The sequence below is a fragment of the Monodon monoceros genome, unplaced genomic scaffold (genome assembly GCF_005190385.1).
Source record: "Monodon monoceros isolate NGI ecotype Baffin Bay Population unplaced genomic scaffold, NGI_Narwhal_1 Super_Scaffold_21, whole genome shotgun sequence".
Lineage (NCBI taxonomy): Eukaryota > Metazoa > Chordata > Mammalia > Artiodactyla > Monodontidae > Monodon > Monodon monoceros.
Window position 1 is genome coordinate 170,529,230 of NW_021703778.1, and position 16,450 is coordinate 170,545,679.

Consider the following 16,450-nt stretch of genomic DNA (forward strand, 5'->3'; position numbering starts at 1 on the left):
TAGAGCCACCAGGAAACCAGAACAGCTTCCCTGGATTCCTGAAAGCCGCCCCCCCTCTGTCAGAAGGGTCTGCTGACGCCCCCCCCAAGGCTGGGAGGAGCACGGAAAGGAGAAAAGGACCATGGACGGGTCTTCCCAGACAGCACGCGGGCACCGAGCCCTGTCCAAGCTGTAATTAATTGGTATACATGTTCTCAGAGTTTACAAATGTTTATTCTACAAAATCTAGGACTCAGATCCAATGAGAAAAGGCATTTTTCATGGTGAGAGTCTGGGTCTGATCAGGCCTCTTGTGACGGAGGGCAGCTGAACTGAACAAACGTCACGCTGGTCAGGACAAAGCATCTGGGAGACCATCATCTGTGCTCGAAATGAGCAGTCTCCAGAGCTGAGTTCACGCGAGGTCCCCACCACCCGGGAGGAGATGCTCGTCTGTGCACAGGCCACACGTCTAGGGACGTCTAGGGACGTGAGTTGGGCCGTGTCCGCCCCCATCCTCACCAGCGCCCACCTCCCCCACTGCGTCGGCTCTCGGCCTTGGAACCTTCGTCGCCAGCCTGTGCTCCCTCCTGGGGGGAGGCCTGTAGCCTGGGCGTGACGTGGGAGAGGTCTTTTGAGGGGTCGGCTCTTCGGAAAGGTGATGACCACTGCCCCACCCCAGGAGCCAGCTGAGGGCACTGCACAAAGACAGACACGCCAAGGCCCCAACGTCACAATGTGTCTCCCGGTCTCCTCCCTGCTCCCCGCTGTGGACTGGAAAAAAAAAAAGCGCAACCTAAAAGTTGAGAATTGTGTTTAATTTGGCAGACAAAACTGAGGACTTAAGCCTGAGATGCAGCCTCTCAGATCACACTGAGGGACTGATCCAAAGAAGTTAGAGAGGAGCCAGGATATTTAGAGGGTTTTGGAACAAAGAGCAGGTAGTCAGAGCATCAAAAGATTACTGTTGAATAAAGAAAACCAGACATCTCAAGTTAAGGGATTTAGCACTTTTCTATGCATGGGAAGATGCAAAGTCTGGGCTCATTGAAATTATTCCTTTGACATGCACCTTAGCTCTCTGGGGCCAGTGTTCCGTGCTTTCCCATCCTGAGTCCCCTCAGGGTGCACCTCTGTGGGCGGCTGCAGTGGCTGAGAGCTTGGCAGTGGTCTGTCTCCATCCTGAGTTCCTCAGGGCTCACCACTGAGGGCAGCTGTAGTGGCTGGATGGCTGCAACATTTTTTTTGCAGACCACATTTTTCATTCATATCACCCTCCCATCACCTCGGAAACTCACCCACAGAGGTTGGGAGAACCCAAGGGCTCAGGTCTGCCAGAGGTCAGGGTGTCCCCCGAAGCCCCTTGGGATACCCTGATGCAGGGGCCCCAGAGGAGGGGCTGGTTGGAAGGGAGTAAGAGGTCTGCTCTGTATTTGACTGTTTTGACCCCAGCCCGTGATTTCTTTCCAAATCGGTTGTGTTGGAACAATTTCCTAAAGCTTTTATAACACACCCCTAAAACTTAAAGAAAAACTTTGCCCTCCCCTTTCCCCCAAACCCACAAACCCTGAAGGAGGCACAGAAGACAAACAAACAAAGCAATCAAACTTCATCTCTGAAACTCAGGCAGTAAATGGACCTTAAGCAGCGGGTCCGCCTCCCAGGAGAGGACACTGCTTCCCATGCCCAGCACATCCAGACCAGAGGCCCGTGAGCTGATCGAGGGTCCCTGGCACACCCCGACCCCGCCATGGGAAGAGCTGCCCTTATCCTCTGCTCCCCTGTCCCTGACTGAGGATCCTGGCAGCTTCTGGAATATGCAGAATCCAAATCTCTGCCAAGTCAATCCTCTTCAATGAGCTTAGGCTTAACTTTTCTAAACAGCTCTGCTAATCGATATCAGACACACATCGTATATTCGATGCTTGTAGGCAAAACATATAATCTGCTTAAGGAAACAAACCAAGACAGTTTAGAAACTCCACCTTGCATTTTCCAGCCAGCCTTTCTTGGTCGTAAATGTGATTCTTTAAGACTCGGGGTTCGGGGTTCAGTTGGAGCCTGGGGCAAGGAAGAATGTGGGGCTTAAAAACAGCAGGCTGTGTGCACATCCCAGTTACAATCCTCCTCTATGCGGCAGGCTTCTCCGAGTCGCCTGTCCACCACATACACACACGCGCACACACACGCACACACACACACACACACACACACGCACACCTCAGTTTCCTTATTTGTGGAATTGTCCATGGGGCGATTGTGTAAGGTTAAAATGCAGTTTGTAAAAAGGTTTCATTGATTCGTGATGGGAATATGATTTATTAACATGTGAATGTCCCCAGAGCCCAAAGGAATAAAGAGAATTTTGACCTTGCTGGGTCTGTTGGCTCTGTGTCACCCCCGCTCTAACCCCCCCAGGGAGAGCTCTCTATTTGCCAGCTGGGTTTCAGGCTTTTTTATGATGTAGATTCGGGAGAGAGGGTACAAAGAGAGAGATCTCAAGAGGGAGAGAGAGGGGGGCGATTCTTACCGTCTTGGTGAGCTCCAGGGCCCTCCCTTTGTTGAGGAGAAATACGGAGAATGGGCAATGCAGAAAGGAAACAAAAAAGAAGCCAGGCTGAATCTAGCACGTCGTAGAAAGCCGGGAGAGGGGGGCTGTGAGAGAGAGAAAGCCATCTTGTGAGATAGGCAAGGAGTGGGGGTTTTGCAAATGCTGGGATGAGGGAAGGACTACAGAGCGTCCAGAGAGCGGGAGGAATTGGGGAGGGGAGAGATGAGAGGGTTTACACCAGCCTCGCTGAGGCTCTGCAGTGTGTCTCCTGAGGTGTGGTTTCCAAAGACACCAGCCAGGACTGGGATCCCTTTTCAATTCTTTTGTCGCTGGACTGTTGCTTCTGTGTGTGACTCAGTGCTGTGCCTGGGACACCTGGGGTCCTAGGTCTTTCCCGGATACACAGCCATCCATCCACCCATTCGCTCATGACCTCATCAAATACTGAGTCCCTGTTCTAGCTCCAGCTCTGTGGCTGGCCACGCACGAGGGTGGTGGTAACAGAGACGTGCAATACACGTGCCTGGTGAGAGGAGGTGCCAGACCATGCCAGGGAATGTTTCCACTCGGAAGGTGCTGGGTGTCATGCCAGGGACAAGCACAGGGGGCTGTGAGTCCAGAGAGGGGCAAAGCCCCGTCTTAGAAAAGCTGCGGTGGAGAGGTGGGTCCAGAGGGACAAGGATTTACTGCCAGTAGGTCAAGGGATGAGGGTTGGGAGAGGCACGTGCAGGCACACTTGGCTGAGGGCACCGCATGTGCAAAGGCTCAGGGGCCAGAATACGTGTGGCAAGTTTGTAAAGACTCAAGCATGGCGGAAGCTCTGACCAAAGTGCTGTGTAGTGAGAGACGAGAGTTTGGATTTTTACCTGAAGGCGAAAGGCTTCAACAGAAGGATTTAAACCCGGGGATGACATGTTTTCATTTAGAAAGTTTGCTTTGTCAGCTGCAGGAAGAAAAACACCTGAGGGGTGAAGACTCCACCTGCTGCACAAAGCTGAAATTTCTTACCTGCAGCCACTGCCTCCAGGGGGTCAGGCACAGGTGTGTGTGTGTGTGTGTGTGTGTGTGTGTGTGTGTGTGTGTGTGTGAATGCATGTGAGCGAGTGCATCCGTATTCCAGCTCTGGGACCTCCAGCCGGGCTAGGAACACTGGACCACGTCCCTCCCTCATCCTCAGACCCAGTCCCCGATGTTCCCGGAGCAGGGGAGAAGCTGTGTGGGGCACAGCTGGTGGCCTGGGGCTGAGCAAGGACAGACGCTGCAGAAACAGCTGGAGGGGAATCAATTTGTTCTCTGCTACTGCCAGACATAAACCAATTGGAGCAGATCCAACAGGGGCCCAGTGCTGGGAGAAACGAACAGGAGAACGGCAAACCTGGGCAGTTCATCCTTGCTGGGACCTTCCAGTTGCCTGCGGGATAAAGCCTGGGCTCCAGGAAGGCGGCCGAGACTGCCTCTGTCCTCTCCCACCTCTCCTCACTCCACCTGGACACGCGGGCCGCAGAAAGTGTGGGGTCTGGCCGGGGGCCTCTTGCCGGTCCTCTCCTGGGAACGCTGCCCCTGCCTCTGCCAGCCCCTCCTCCTGGCCCACCTGCCCCCAGGTGCTCTCCTCCAGCCCCGCCTGCTGGGTCTCCTCTGGCCTCTGTTCAGTGAGGGCTCTGGTGAGAGATGAGGGATCAGAGGCTGGACCGCAGGGCTCCCTTGGTGCTGCCTGACTGGAATCACGGTGACCGTCTCCGGACCCCTCAGCCCCCCAGCCCTGGCCCGGCCACTGGTGGGCACCCAGGAAGTCTGGCTGCTTCTCGGTGGCCCTGCTGCCGCTCTGATCACAGTGCTTCCCCATTGGGCCCTCCCACCCACTCCTCCCCCAAACCAGCCAGCTGTGTCCCGGGACTTCTCCCACCCTGCTGGCTCTTGGCACCCGTGCCAGCTGTGAGCCATCCCTGTGCGGGCCCTGTGGGCTGTTTTCCAGGAAGCAGCATCTCAGGGTCTGCAGCCTGAGATGGGTCCAGGACAGGCCTGGGGGTTCTGGTTCCTCAAACGGGCCTTCCAGGGAGAGGGGGTATGAACTTAGGGGTGGCAGCTAGGAAGGGCTCCTGTGCTTCCTCTGGTGCCCGTCCAGTAGGCCGAGGGAGGGCGGTCCTGTGTCCCCATGTGTGTTGCTGCCACCTCTTCCCTGTCCCCACGTCCCTTCACACCCACTGCTGGTTTCTTGGCCGCTGAGTGGGTGTTCCCTCTGGTGGTTGGCATGCTTGCTTCTTGAGTGCCTCCTGCCTGCCAGTGTGGGGCACGGGACCAGGACTCACCTTTCCAATTTAGAGGACAGGCAGTCACGTGGGTCTTGGGAGAACTCTGTGAGCAGTCCTTGAGGGCTGCCTGGAGGAGGGGATGCTTGGGCTGGCACTGAAGGACAAAGTGCCCCTGGTGCAAAGGGTGAAGGGGTCCCATCCTCATGGCTTCACATCTACGTGCCCTGTGCTGTCCTCCCCACCTGGCACCACCCCCTCCCCATGGAGTCCCAGGGCTCTGGCCCTACCCACCCACTGTCCCAGCCACTCAGGACGGCCATGGGACCAACTTTCCAGGGCCTCCTTTGGTCCTTGCAGAGACACAGAGAGCCCAGGAAGCTTCTTTCACTCTGTTGTTTTGGTTGTTGTTTTGTTTGTCTGGTTTTAATCTCTCTCTCTCTAAGGGAAGAATCCACGGAGAACATCCAGTAACTAAAATCACCCACCTCGTTCCAAGTGAATTGGTGAGTTAGCTGCTGCTGATTTGATGTCAGGACTGAGTCTCTACCGTGGGGACTCACAGGCCTCCAAGAATACATGTGTGAACCCCCAGGTTCAAGGACTAGAGCCTGAGGACCCCTCAGCCAGGCCCACAAGGCCCCCGCCTCCCCCCCAGCTTCTCTCCCCCCCCCCCCCCGTTCTGCTGCAGTGCCCCCCCCCCCCCCGCCCCCGTCCCCCCCCCCCGCCCCCCCCCCCCCCCCGCCGCCCCCGCTGCCTTTGGGCACAGTACCTTCCCTGTCTCCGGCTGGAAGTTGCTTTCCCCCTTACTTGCTGGCCTGGCAAGCTCTTCTCATCCCCACGAGTCATCCCCGGCTGCTTCCCCGCCCCGCCCCCGGCCCCTACCCAGAGGGCGTGGACAAGAGCATCCCCCCACCCGCCCCCCGGCTCCCCAGGCAGGTTCCTGCCTCCCCAGCACGTCCCTAGGGGTCCCTGCACTCTTCCGTGTAACCTATTCACGTTTGCCCCACACCCCTTTCTGAGGCTGAGCTGACCAGTGGAGATCTGTCACCCCCAGATCCACCCACAGAACTGCCACCCATGACAGGTGACACGCTCTGCCCCAGGACAGGGCTGCCTGGCTCAGAGCCACCTCCCCTCCCATCGAAGCCACTGCTGGGCCTGGGCCACGGAGGTACTTACCCATGACCAGTAGTGGCAAGAACCTCCTCGCCTGCCATCTTCAGCAAGTCAAAGAGCCCTGGAACCACAGCCTGAGCGGTGTACCCCAGAATCACCACTAAGTCTAGGGGGACACAGGAGGGAAGAATCATAGAACTGGCGGGAGGGGGGTTTGGTGGTGGTTACAGAGCCCTGGATATCCTGCCACCTATGGCGCTGTGATCTTCTGAGAGCCTCATCTGTAAAGTGGGCTGCTAGAGCCAATGGAATGGGGCTGTGGACATAGTCTCCTCCCCAGGTCCTGCACACAGTAGGTGCTCAATGAAGGCACAACGACCTGTCACATGCTGCAGGTGGCATTGCACCCAGCTCCATCCTCAAGCACGACTGTCTGAAGCTCACTGTCCCGTTGCAGGCTCTGTGGTTTGGAGACGTGCCCTCAGCTTTCACCAGGAGTGGTTACAAGGAGCACTTTTATGAGACTTGTCATGGCATTTGCTGTCCAGATGTTCTTGGGGACATTATCCATTTTTCATTTCTGGGCCACCTAGATGGAGCCTCATGGGAAAAGCATCTTTCAGAGCCAAGTCTGGAAAAGTCTGTATGCTTTCCAGAGCACTGAATGACCACCACGTTTGATGGAGCATTTTCCTAACACAGGCATATACAGAGGCACCGCTCTGGCCAGCCCTTGGGACAGTCACCTCCAGGCTGATGGACTGGTCTTGTCCACCTTCCCCAGGGGTCTCACACAATGGGGAGAAAGGAGGGAAGGCTTTTCCTAAGGGATAGTGAAGACAATCGAACTGATCCTATTTCCCTTTTCACTTTGGCTGCCAGGAACCTCAGAGCCAAATTGAAGACTCCAACCAAAGCCTCTGTGCGAGACCTACTGGCCTGCATATTTATGTTCCACTTTTCTCATTGTAGTTCAATTCCTACTGTCATTTATATTTCCTCTAACCTGGAAACTTCTGTGTGTTTGCATTTCACTCATTTTTGCTATATCTTGCTTGGAGGCTGATGCCATCCTTCAAGTAAGGCAGGGTTTTGTTTTTGTTTTTTAAACATCTTTATTGGAGTATAATTGCTTTACAATGCTGTGTCAGTTTCTGCTTTATAACAAAGTGAATCAGCTATACATATACATATATCCCCATATCTCCTCCCTCTTGCATCTCCCTCCCACCCTCCCTATCCCACCCCTCTAGGTGGTCACAAAGCACCGAGCTGATCTCCCTGTGCTATGCGGCTGCTTCCCACTAGCTATCTGTATTATATTTGGTTGTGTATATATGCCCATGCCACTCTCTCACTTCGTCCCAGCTTACCCTTCCCCCTCCCCGTGTCCTCCAGTCCATTCTCTACGTCTGAGTCTTTATTCCTGTCCTGCCCCTAGGTTCTTTGTAACCTTTTTTTTTTTTTTAAGATTCCATATATATGTGTTAACATACGGTATTTGCTTTTCTCTTTCTGACTTACTTCACTCTGTATGACAGACTAAGGCAGGGTTTGAAGAATGTACAGACCCAACCACTGCCCCCAAATCCCACATGGCCCCCCAGTCCCAGGAGCAGACCCTCCACTTCCCCCTCCTTCTCTTCTCCTAAGGTCACGTCCATTCAGAACCTGCAATGGACGCTGTCTTTGGAGGGAGGACGCATGGACCCACACTCCAGAAGGAATTTTTGACTCACTGAACTTGGAGCCTAACGGGATGCCTGGCCCCAGGCCTTCATTCTGGGTGACAAAGAAGCCAAGAGAGGGTGGGTGGCAGGTCTTAGGTCACACAGCATGATGGTGGCTCTTCCGGCGTTCACCCACACAGGGTGTGCACCAGCTCGCCCACCACCAGCTTCCAACAAGGCAACGGTCTCCTGAATGGAAATCCTACATAAACATGAGGCTCATTTATTATGATGACTGAGTGTCAGTTGCCTTGGCTAGAGGCTTTGGGACCAGAATGAAAACTGTAGACAGGGGGATGTTTCTGCCTGTCAAACCTTTCGGCAGCCACCCTGAAAGCAGCCACCAGTCCTCACCGTGGGGCCGGTAAACATCGTTGCCAGGGCCACCATGGAGCGGAAATGGCCAAGTCCACAGAAGCAAGGCTTGGTTTGTGAGAAGGAAAGGAAAAGAAACTTTCAGAACAATACCTGTTTGAGCTCTTCAGCCCACTTCCCTTGCTTATTTCCGGCAACCTGGAATGCTTCGTGACATTCTCCAGCGGGCAACTGCAGTGCACGTATGCATGCCTGCTCCCATGGGCAGGTGCTGGCACACACACCCGTGCGCGGGCACATGCATACACACACGTGCTCACACAAAGCACACTCGTGTGCACACACACGCACGTATAAAGCACATGCCCGTGCTCATACGCATACATGTGCCTGTGCTCACACGTGTGCACCCGTGGTCACGCACGCGCACACACGCCTGCACGCGCAGAGCACGAGAGCGCTGTCTAATGGGAGGCCAGTCCCTCCCCGAGCCATCACCGGTGATTAATGTAGATGCGGTAATGGCTCCGGGGGCTGCTCTAATCCCGTGTTGAGCAGCATTCTCAGCCCCAGTAGCCGGAGCGTGGGAAAAGCTGCGCCTCACTGTCAAAAAATACTGGCAGCTGGAGAGCAGAGCTTGCAAAGCCCAAGAGAACCGCGGCGCTTTTCGGAGCTGCGGCAAAATGATAGCCGCAACGCACCCCTGTCCTCAAGGGCTCCCTGAAAACCCGCCCCCCCAAGGGGATCTGAGGTCCCTGGAGCCCACACAGACCTCCCTCGCCCCTCCCCACCCAAACAGCTCCTTTCAGTGCCCTCTGGCTCCTGCCCTGAGGTGGCGGACTGCTGGCAAAGTGCGCCTGGTGGGCATTTCCTGGGGGTGGGGGGTGGCCCCTCGCCCGCCCCCTCCCTGTGTCAAGCCGCGGGGCGCCCCTCCTCTCTGAGCCCACCCAGAACTGGGACTGAATCTTGGTGAAAAAGATCGATGGCAAAGGATCAGAGCCCCGGGGAGGTTCCTGCCAGGCGGAGGCCTGGGAAAATTGAAAACATCACATCAAGAGTGTCTCGGGATGGAGGAGCTCAGAGTGGCATCTTGAAAGAAAACGTCAGTCTGGGTTACTGCATTAATAATTCAGGGCGCGGGGGATGGGGGGAAGAGGAGACCGCTTAGCCTGATAGCAGTAGGGGTCCCCCGGGACCTTGCTGCCCCCTTCCTGGGCTGTGCTATGGAAAGGGGCCAGCAGATTTGAATGCCCACCCTGTGCTACGTGCTTTACACAAACTGATCTTCACAGCAGCCCCAGGGCCGGGTGGGTGGTGCTAACTGGTCCCCACGTACAGAAGAGGAGGGGATGGGCCTGAGGCCCTGCGGCTCCCCATGGCCACCCCGTGGGGGGACCAGAATGGGGCCTGACCTCCTCCACTCACCCCCTGGGGCCCCGGTCCACCAGGCATACTTCTGTGAGTGGAAGCTGTAACTACACTTGTCTGAACTCAGAGCTGAACAAGGTATGGGAGCAGGGTATGGGATTGGGGTGGCAGTGAGGTCGTAGCGGGAGCAGAGAATCCCGGAGAGGGTGGGCTCAGCCTTGCAGAGAACGATGTGGTGGAGGTCTGAGCCGTGAGAGGGCAGAGGGTGCCCAGGACCCAGAGGATGCAGTCTGGCTGGACAAGGGGCTTCCCGGAAAGGCGGGGCTTGGCGGTGGGCCCTGACAAGGGGCTGGACCCCATCAAGCAGTAGGGCCTGTCCTAGGACGCCCAGCTGGGCCGCCCAGAAGGGGAGAAACAAACGGAAAAGTCACAGTCCCTGTATTCCCAGGAGGGTATTTGGTGCTTCTGCAACCCACCCAGGCCTGTGTGTGTGCAAAGTGTGTGTGGTGGGGTGTGCGTGTGCACTCTGTGTGTGTGATTGTCTATGGGGAGGGGCTGTGATCATGGATATTAGGGAAGTTCCCAGCCCCAGGCAGAGCCCTGGCCCCAAGCCCTCTGGGGCAGGACAGCCGGGTTCCTGGGCTGACCACCGAGGGGGTCCTCTCGCCTGCCCAGGCTGTCTCCCTTCTGGACAGGGCTGGCCGGCCAGCACCTCCGGGTGGATCCCTGCCAGGTGTCCTGGCTCACACTGCCCCCCAGTGGCCATCCTGTGTGCCCAAGGGCCTGGGGCCGGAGCGGACAGAGAGCTGGCAGACAAGGTCCCAGAGTGACCAAGGCTACAGTCCATATGGGGGTCTGTAGCCTTGGTCACTCGGGTAGGGGGTCCAGGCCCTACGGTCCCTCTAAAAAAATGGCAGATATTCTGGCCTGAGACCTCCGGACCCACCAAGATGGTACCCGACACCTCCCACCAACCTCGGAGAGTGAAGAACCAGCCCGCTTCAACTGCCTGTACTGCCAGAGGATGGGCCAGCCCTGCGGTCCACCAGCATCTCATGGAGGCCTCTGCTCCGTCACATCCCTGCTTCAGACCTCGGCTGCCGCATCTGGATTGGCACGGCCTGGGGGTCCTCGCAACTCAGACATCTTGTGAACTTAGGACTGCAGATCTGCTGGTCAGGGTCTGGGAGCTTCTGGGGGTTGTAACCCTCAGACCCCCCCCTTGGAGAGGACCCTTGAGGCCCCTCCAGGGTTGGACCGTGCGTCCACTCCCAGAGCTGCAGTGGGAAGGGATCAGAGCCAGCCCACTCAAGGCTTTCATTTGGAGGAGACCTGAAAGGAAGAGGAGGCCCTCTGGGCCAGTGGGGATGCAGAGGGCAGGGGGCTGGGCCCAGGGCCCCCAGCTCAGCACATTTTCAAGACTTGCTCTTTCAGGAAAGAGAGTGCCCAGCAGAGAAAAGCACTTGTGAGTGAGAGGCAAAGTGGTCCTTTCACGGCCAAGGTGACAGAGGGGGCGGCCAGCAGGCAGGGGGGCAGGGGGCGGGGGAGGCTATTCTCCCACCACAAAAGTTCCCCCAAATGGCCAGGGTCATGGTCAGAACTTGGCCTTTCTTGCAGTGTTGCCAGATAAAATACAAGAGTTACATGTGAGTCTCTGAGAAACATGCAATGTTTGGGACATATATATACCGAGATGTTATTTGTTGTTCATTGGCAATTCAAGGATAACTGGCTGTCTGTAGTTTTATTTGCTGATCTGGCAACAGCAGCACAGTCTCTCCCCCGGGCTGGCGGTGACTTCTCTCTCTCCCCGGCACAGAGAGGGCCATAGGGGCTAAGGGTCCGTCCCTCTCAGAATCCCCATCTAGGACTGGCTGAGCCATGGGCAGGTGGAGCCCACCATCCAGGGCCCCGTGGATGCCCACATCCCTGGGGTCATGAACACAAAAGACGGAGTTTAAGGGCCAGTCCCATCTGTATCCTTATCAGCCATGCTCTCGGTGCATGTCGACTGGACTGGTCTCCAGGCACCTCTACGGAGGTTTCAGTAGAAACACTCACTTTCTTCTCACCAAGGGGCCGACAAGGACCTCCAACCACGTGGCAGAAGGAATGTTGTGGAATGTTCCTGGCCCCCCTTCCCCCCCCGCCCTATGGCCGGTCTTGGACCTTATCTTCTGCGCCGTGTCCCCGAAGACCCCAGAGTTAATCACACAGCCGCTGGTCTGAGCTCAGGACCACAGGGTATAAACAGGCTTCTTGTAGCTAATTTGGAGGGTTCTGTGCTTGGCACTGGGTTCCTGGGAGGAGTCTGAGGCCCAGGGTCTAAATTGTGTAGACACCGATGCCGCAGGTGTCTGGGTGCAGCCTTTGATGCCCCTCTCTTTCCCACCTGCCCTGCTGCCCCCTCCCAGGACTGCGGGGCTCCGTGACCACTCCTGACACCCCCTCCTCCTGTGTGCCCCAGCTGTGCCCACTGGCAGGGAACATCCAGTCTCACGGAGCAGCGTCCAGGTGAGGGGACCCCACCCCGGGCAGGCTGCCGAGGGCCAGACCCAGATCTACACCATGAGGGCAAACCGGAGTTGGGCCACGGAGAGCAGGGGCTTCTGGGCTGAGGGGAGAACAGACTGGGGATCTGAGAGTTCCTTCCTGTGGGAGATGGAGCCCGAAGGTTGGGGTGAGACGGGCAGGGGAAGCCCAGGGGCCGGCACGCTTTTTCTGCGATGGGCCAGATGATAAATATTTTAGGTGCCGAGGGCCATATGGTCCCTGTCGCACCTATACAACTCTGCCACGGACCAGAGTCACCGTGTCTGGACGGGCATAGCTGTGTGCCCAAGGAAACCTCACTCCCCGAACTAGAGGGCGGGTCAATGTGGTCCGTAGGCCACGGTTTGCCAACCCGCCTGGTCTAGACTCAAGAAGACAGGAGGGAGCCATGGGCCTGGGGCCAGGGAGCGGGGAGCGGAGTGAGGATGGGTCAGCTCGGTGACCCCTGCTTCCAGCACCGCACGAGGCTGGGCATCGCAGAGCCAGTGGGGGAAAACGCGGTGGCCTGTTCCCATGCCCCCTTCCTGTCCAGAATGGAGGAGGAGTGAGTGAGGGGGCACAGGGACGCCAGATGGAGTGCATCCCAGCAAAGGAGCTCCCAGGGGGTGGTCCCAGACCCCCAGAGGAAATCAAGAGAGGAAGTGAGGCGAGAAGGCTGTGGGTCTGGAAACGGGGAAGGAAGGAGATTCTTGGCCCCAAGGCCAAGTTTTCTGGGCCACAGAGGAAAGGTCGAGGACATCCTCTAGCCTGACTTGGGAACAGGCCACCCTGGGGACCAGGCTCTAGAGCTGAGGGTGGCTGCCATTCTCACTCCTCGAGGCGGGTCCAGGGTCCGCAGGCAGGTGAGAGGGTCTGGAGGACGCAGCCTGCCCTCCGGCATCGACCCCTGATCTCCTGAGTGCACTGGCACCCCCTGGCGGGGTGCAACTTCTGGACCCCTGGACTCCCACCTGGTGTATCCAGAGGAGGTACTTAGTCTTAAGTTCCAGCCTCCCCCCAGTTTCTGGGGCAGAGACGAGATACCTTTTTGGTAAATCTGGCCGATTTCCTGAGCTCGGAGCGCTGGCTGCCCCTGTCTGACTCAGCGCCTCCAGGGCCTCTGATAGAACCAAGGGCTGGAATGCCTGTCCAGCCCCCTGCTTCCAGGAGGTTCTCAGACCCTGGACACTGTCCTCCATCCCTAGAGCCCTGAAGTGGTGCCCATCCTCCACAGGACAAAGGCCAAGCTCCCTGCGTGGCCCTCCAGGGCTCCAGCACTGTCCTACTGACCAGGCCCCCTCATGGCACCCTTACTCCTCACACAGACCCCAGGAGGTTCTCCAGGCCCCTCGCCCTGTTTCTAAGAGTGTCCGTGACCTGGGTCTGAGCTGAGGTCCACCACCTCACAAAAGGAAGCCCTCTCCATCTCTAAGTAGCACTGCAAGGCAATGGGACAGTGGACACCAGCGGAAGTCACTCAATGCCAAGTACACGGTGGTTCCCCAAGGGGGCGGAGAAGCCAGGTCAACCACCAGCACCGGCAGAGCTCCGGGCACTGGCCGCGATAGTATTATCATCCCAGGCTGTAAAGTTTCTTTTCCCCAGCCTTCCGTGAGCTTTCAGGAGCCGGGGCTGTGTCCCCCTCGTGCCCATGTTCCTTAGGGAGGCCAGCCTCCAGTACTTAACAGATGCACAGTCAACGGTCAATGAATTTGGGGATAAACGAAGAGTATCTACTCTTTGCTATATTCTGAAATGTGATGATCAAATATAAAGTTTCAAATAATCTAAGCCAAAGTGGATGCAGTGTCTTTTCTCAACAGTGATTCTCAAGGAACGGTTTTCATAATTATTCAGGAGGTTTACGTCTGCTCACCACTCAACAAGTGATGTTTGACATTTTCACTGATGTTTTCACTGTTCCACGTGGACTCCTCGCGGCTCAGCACCCACGATTCCTGGCAAGGAAGCAGCTTGCAAGAAGCACTTGATGAATGAATGAATGAAGAAATCAACAAAGGTCGCTCATCACAGGCTACCCTGGAGCAGTCTGCCGGTCAGTGTTTCTCTTTCCTTAGACTGTGAGCTCCTGGAGGGCAGGAAAGATTTCTCATGTATCTTTTATCCCCAGGAGCTCTCAGGATGCTCAAAACATATTTGTTGAATGGAGACACACCTGTAGAAATAAGGGCATCACACTCCCATTCTATGAACTAGACCACCAAGATCCCAAATGACACCTACAAAGCTACAACAATGGGACCCATAAGGACAACACCACTCTGGGATTCTGCCAGGAAGCCCTACTCAGTGGTTTCTGGGTCCATCTGCAGACAGGCGGCTCTCCGAGGCTGAGCGGGAGGAAAGTACTGTCCTAGAGCCTGGCCCCTCATGGTTATGTGTGAACCGCCCTGCCCTCGGCTCAGAGAGCTCAGTCCCTTGAAACACACCCCTTTGAAATATTGAAAGAGCAGGATTTCCCTGCTGATGCAGTGGTTAAGAATCCGTCTGCCAATGAAAGGGACGCGGGTTGGAGCCCTGATCCGGGAAGATCCCACATGCTGCGGAGCAACTGAGCCCGTGCGCCACAACTACTGAGCCTGCGCGCCACAAATACTGAAGCCCCCATGCCTAGAGCCGGTGCTCTGCTACAAAGCCCATGCACCACAATGAAGAGCAGCCCCTGCTCGCTGCAACTAGAGAAAGCCCATGCACAGCAACGAAGACCCAACGCAGCCATAAATAAATAAATAAATTTATTAAGAAAAAAAGAAGAAAGGGCAATTTCCAAGAAAACGGGATCAGCGTGCTCGCCATCCGCCTCTCCCAGTGCCTTCTGTCTTTTGGGCTGATTTGTAAGACTCACAAGAGAAGCCCAAGACGGAGGGAAGGATTTGGTTAAGAAGAAAATCTCATCGCACGTTGGCAGGGGCTTGGTGATCTCACTGTTTCGCATCTGAGAAGTAGCACATGCATGTGGCTCTCCTGGGCCACGTGGCGAGACCTGCATGTGCCTTAGAACGAGAGTACACGGGTTCAGGCTGTGGACACACAGATACAGATGTTTCGGCTCTGAGAGCTCCAGATGTGGCCCATTGTTCTGTAGTTTCTCCTTCTGCAGCTCGATCCTCCAGAAAAAGAACTTAAAAAAGAAGCAAAGAACTGAACCATTAAAATCGCATCAACAAAGCTTCCCCCCCAGCCCACACTCCACTTTTTGTTTTCTTTCACGGAGGAAGTCTGCTTCCAAAACTTTGAGATTAATGACTAAATTCATTGCACGTTCCAGCTTCCTAAAATGATCGATTTAAAATTTAAAATTCATTGGATTTTTAAATGCCCTAAAGCATTTGCATTTCACCCAAATCACCAGTGTAAACAGTGGAGGACTCCACATCTCCAGAGTCAGACAGACACGGGGGGCGAGGGGTGGGACTCGGGCCCCCACTTTTGAGACAGGTCACCTCAGGGATGTCACTTGGCTTCTCTGAAGCTCACATCTCTCCCCTGTGAAAAGAGGAGGGTGATGTTCTGAGAGGTCAGCAATAGGAACCGGGAAGAAAATGGGTGGAAAGGTCCAGGAGAGCATCTGGTCAGACAGGGGTGAGCTCCAGGCACCTGATCCGATGATGGTAGAAATCTGTCATTAAGCTAGAAGCCATTGGTTCTTTCCTGCTGCAACGGCCTGACCCAAGGGTTGGAAAGGATCTTGGAAATTGTTTGGCCTGCTTTCTCCTACCGGGAAAACGAGCCTCAGGCCAAGGGGCTTCTGTGGTCAACAGAATAAAGCACCCCTCCTTCCCCTGCCCGCCCCCGCCGGCAAAGATGTTGACATCCTAATCCCAGGAATCTGGGAATATGTTACCTTACATGGAAAAGGGACTTTGCAGAGGGAATTAAGTTAAAGATTTTGAGATGGGGTATTTTTTTTTAACATCTTTATTGGAGTATAATTGCTTTACAATGGTGTGTTACTTTCTGCTTTATAACAAAGTGAATCAGTTATACATATACATACGTCCCCATATCTCTTCCCTCTTGTGTCTCCCTCCCTCCCACCCTCCCTATCCCACCCCTCTAGGTGGTCACAAAGCACCGAGCTGATCTCCCTGTGCTATGCGGCTGCTTCCCACTAGCTATCTATTTTACATTTGGTAGTGTATATATGTCCATGGCACTCTCTCACTTCATCCCAGCTTACCCTTCCCCCTCCCCATATCCTCAAGTCCATTCTCTAGTAGGTCTGTGTCTTTATTCCCGTCTTGTCCCTAGGCTCTTCATGACCTTTTTTTCCCCCTTAGATTCCATATATATGTGTTAGCATACGGAATTTGTTTTTCTCTTTCTGACTTACTTCACCCTGTATGACAGACTCTAGGTCCATCCACCTCACTACAAATAACTCAATTTCGTTTCTTTTTATGGCTGAGTAATATTCCATTGTATATATGTGCCACATCTTCTTTATCCATTCATCTGTCGATGGACACTTAGGTGGCTTCCATGTCCTGGCTATTGTAAACAGAGCTGCAGTGAACATCTTGGTACATGACTCTTTGTGAATTATGGTTTTCTCAGGGTATATGCCCAGTAGTGGGATTGCTGGGTGA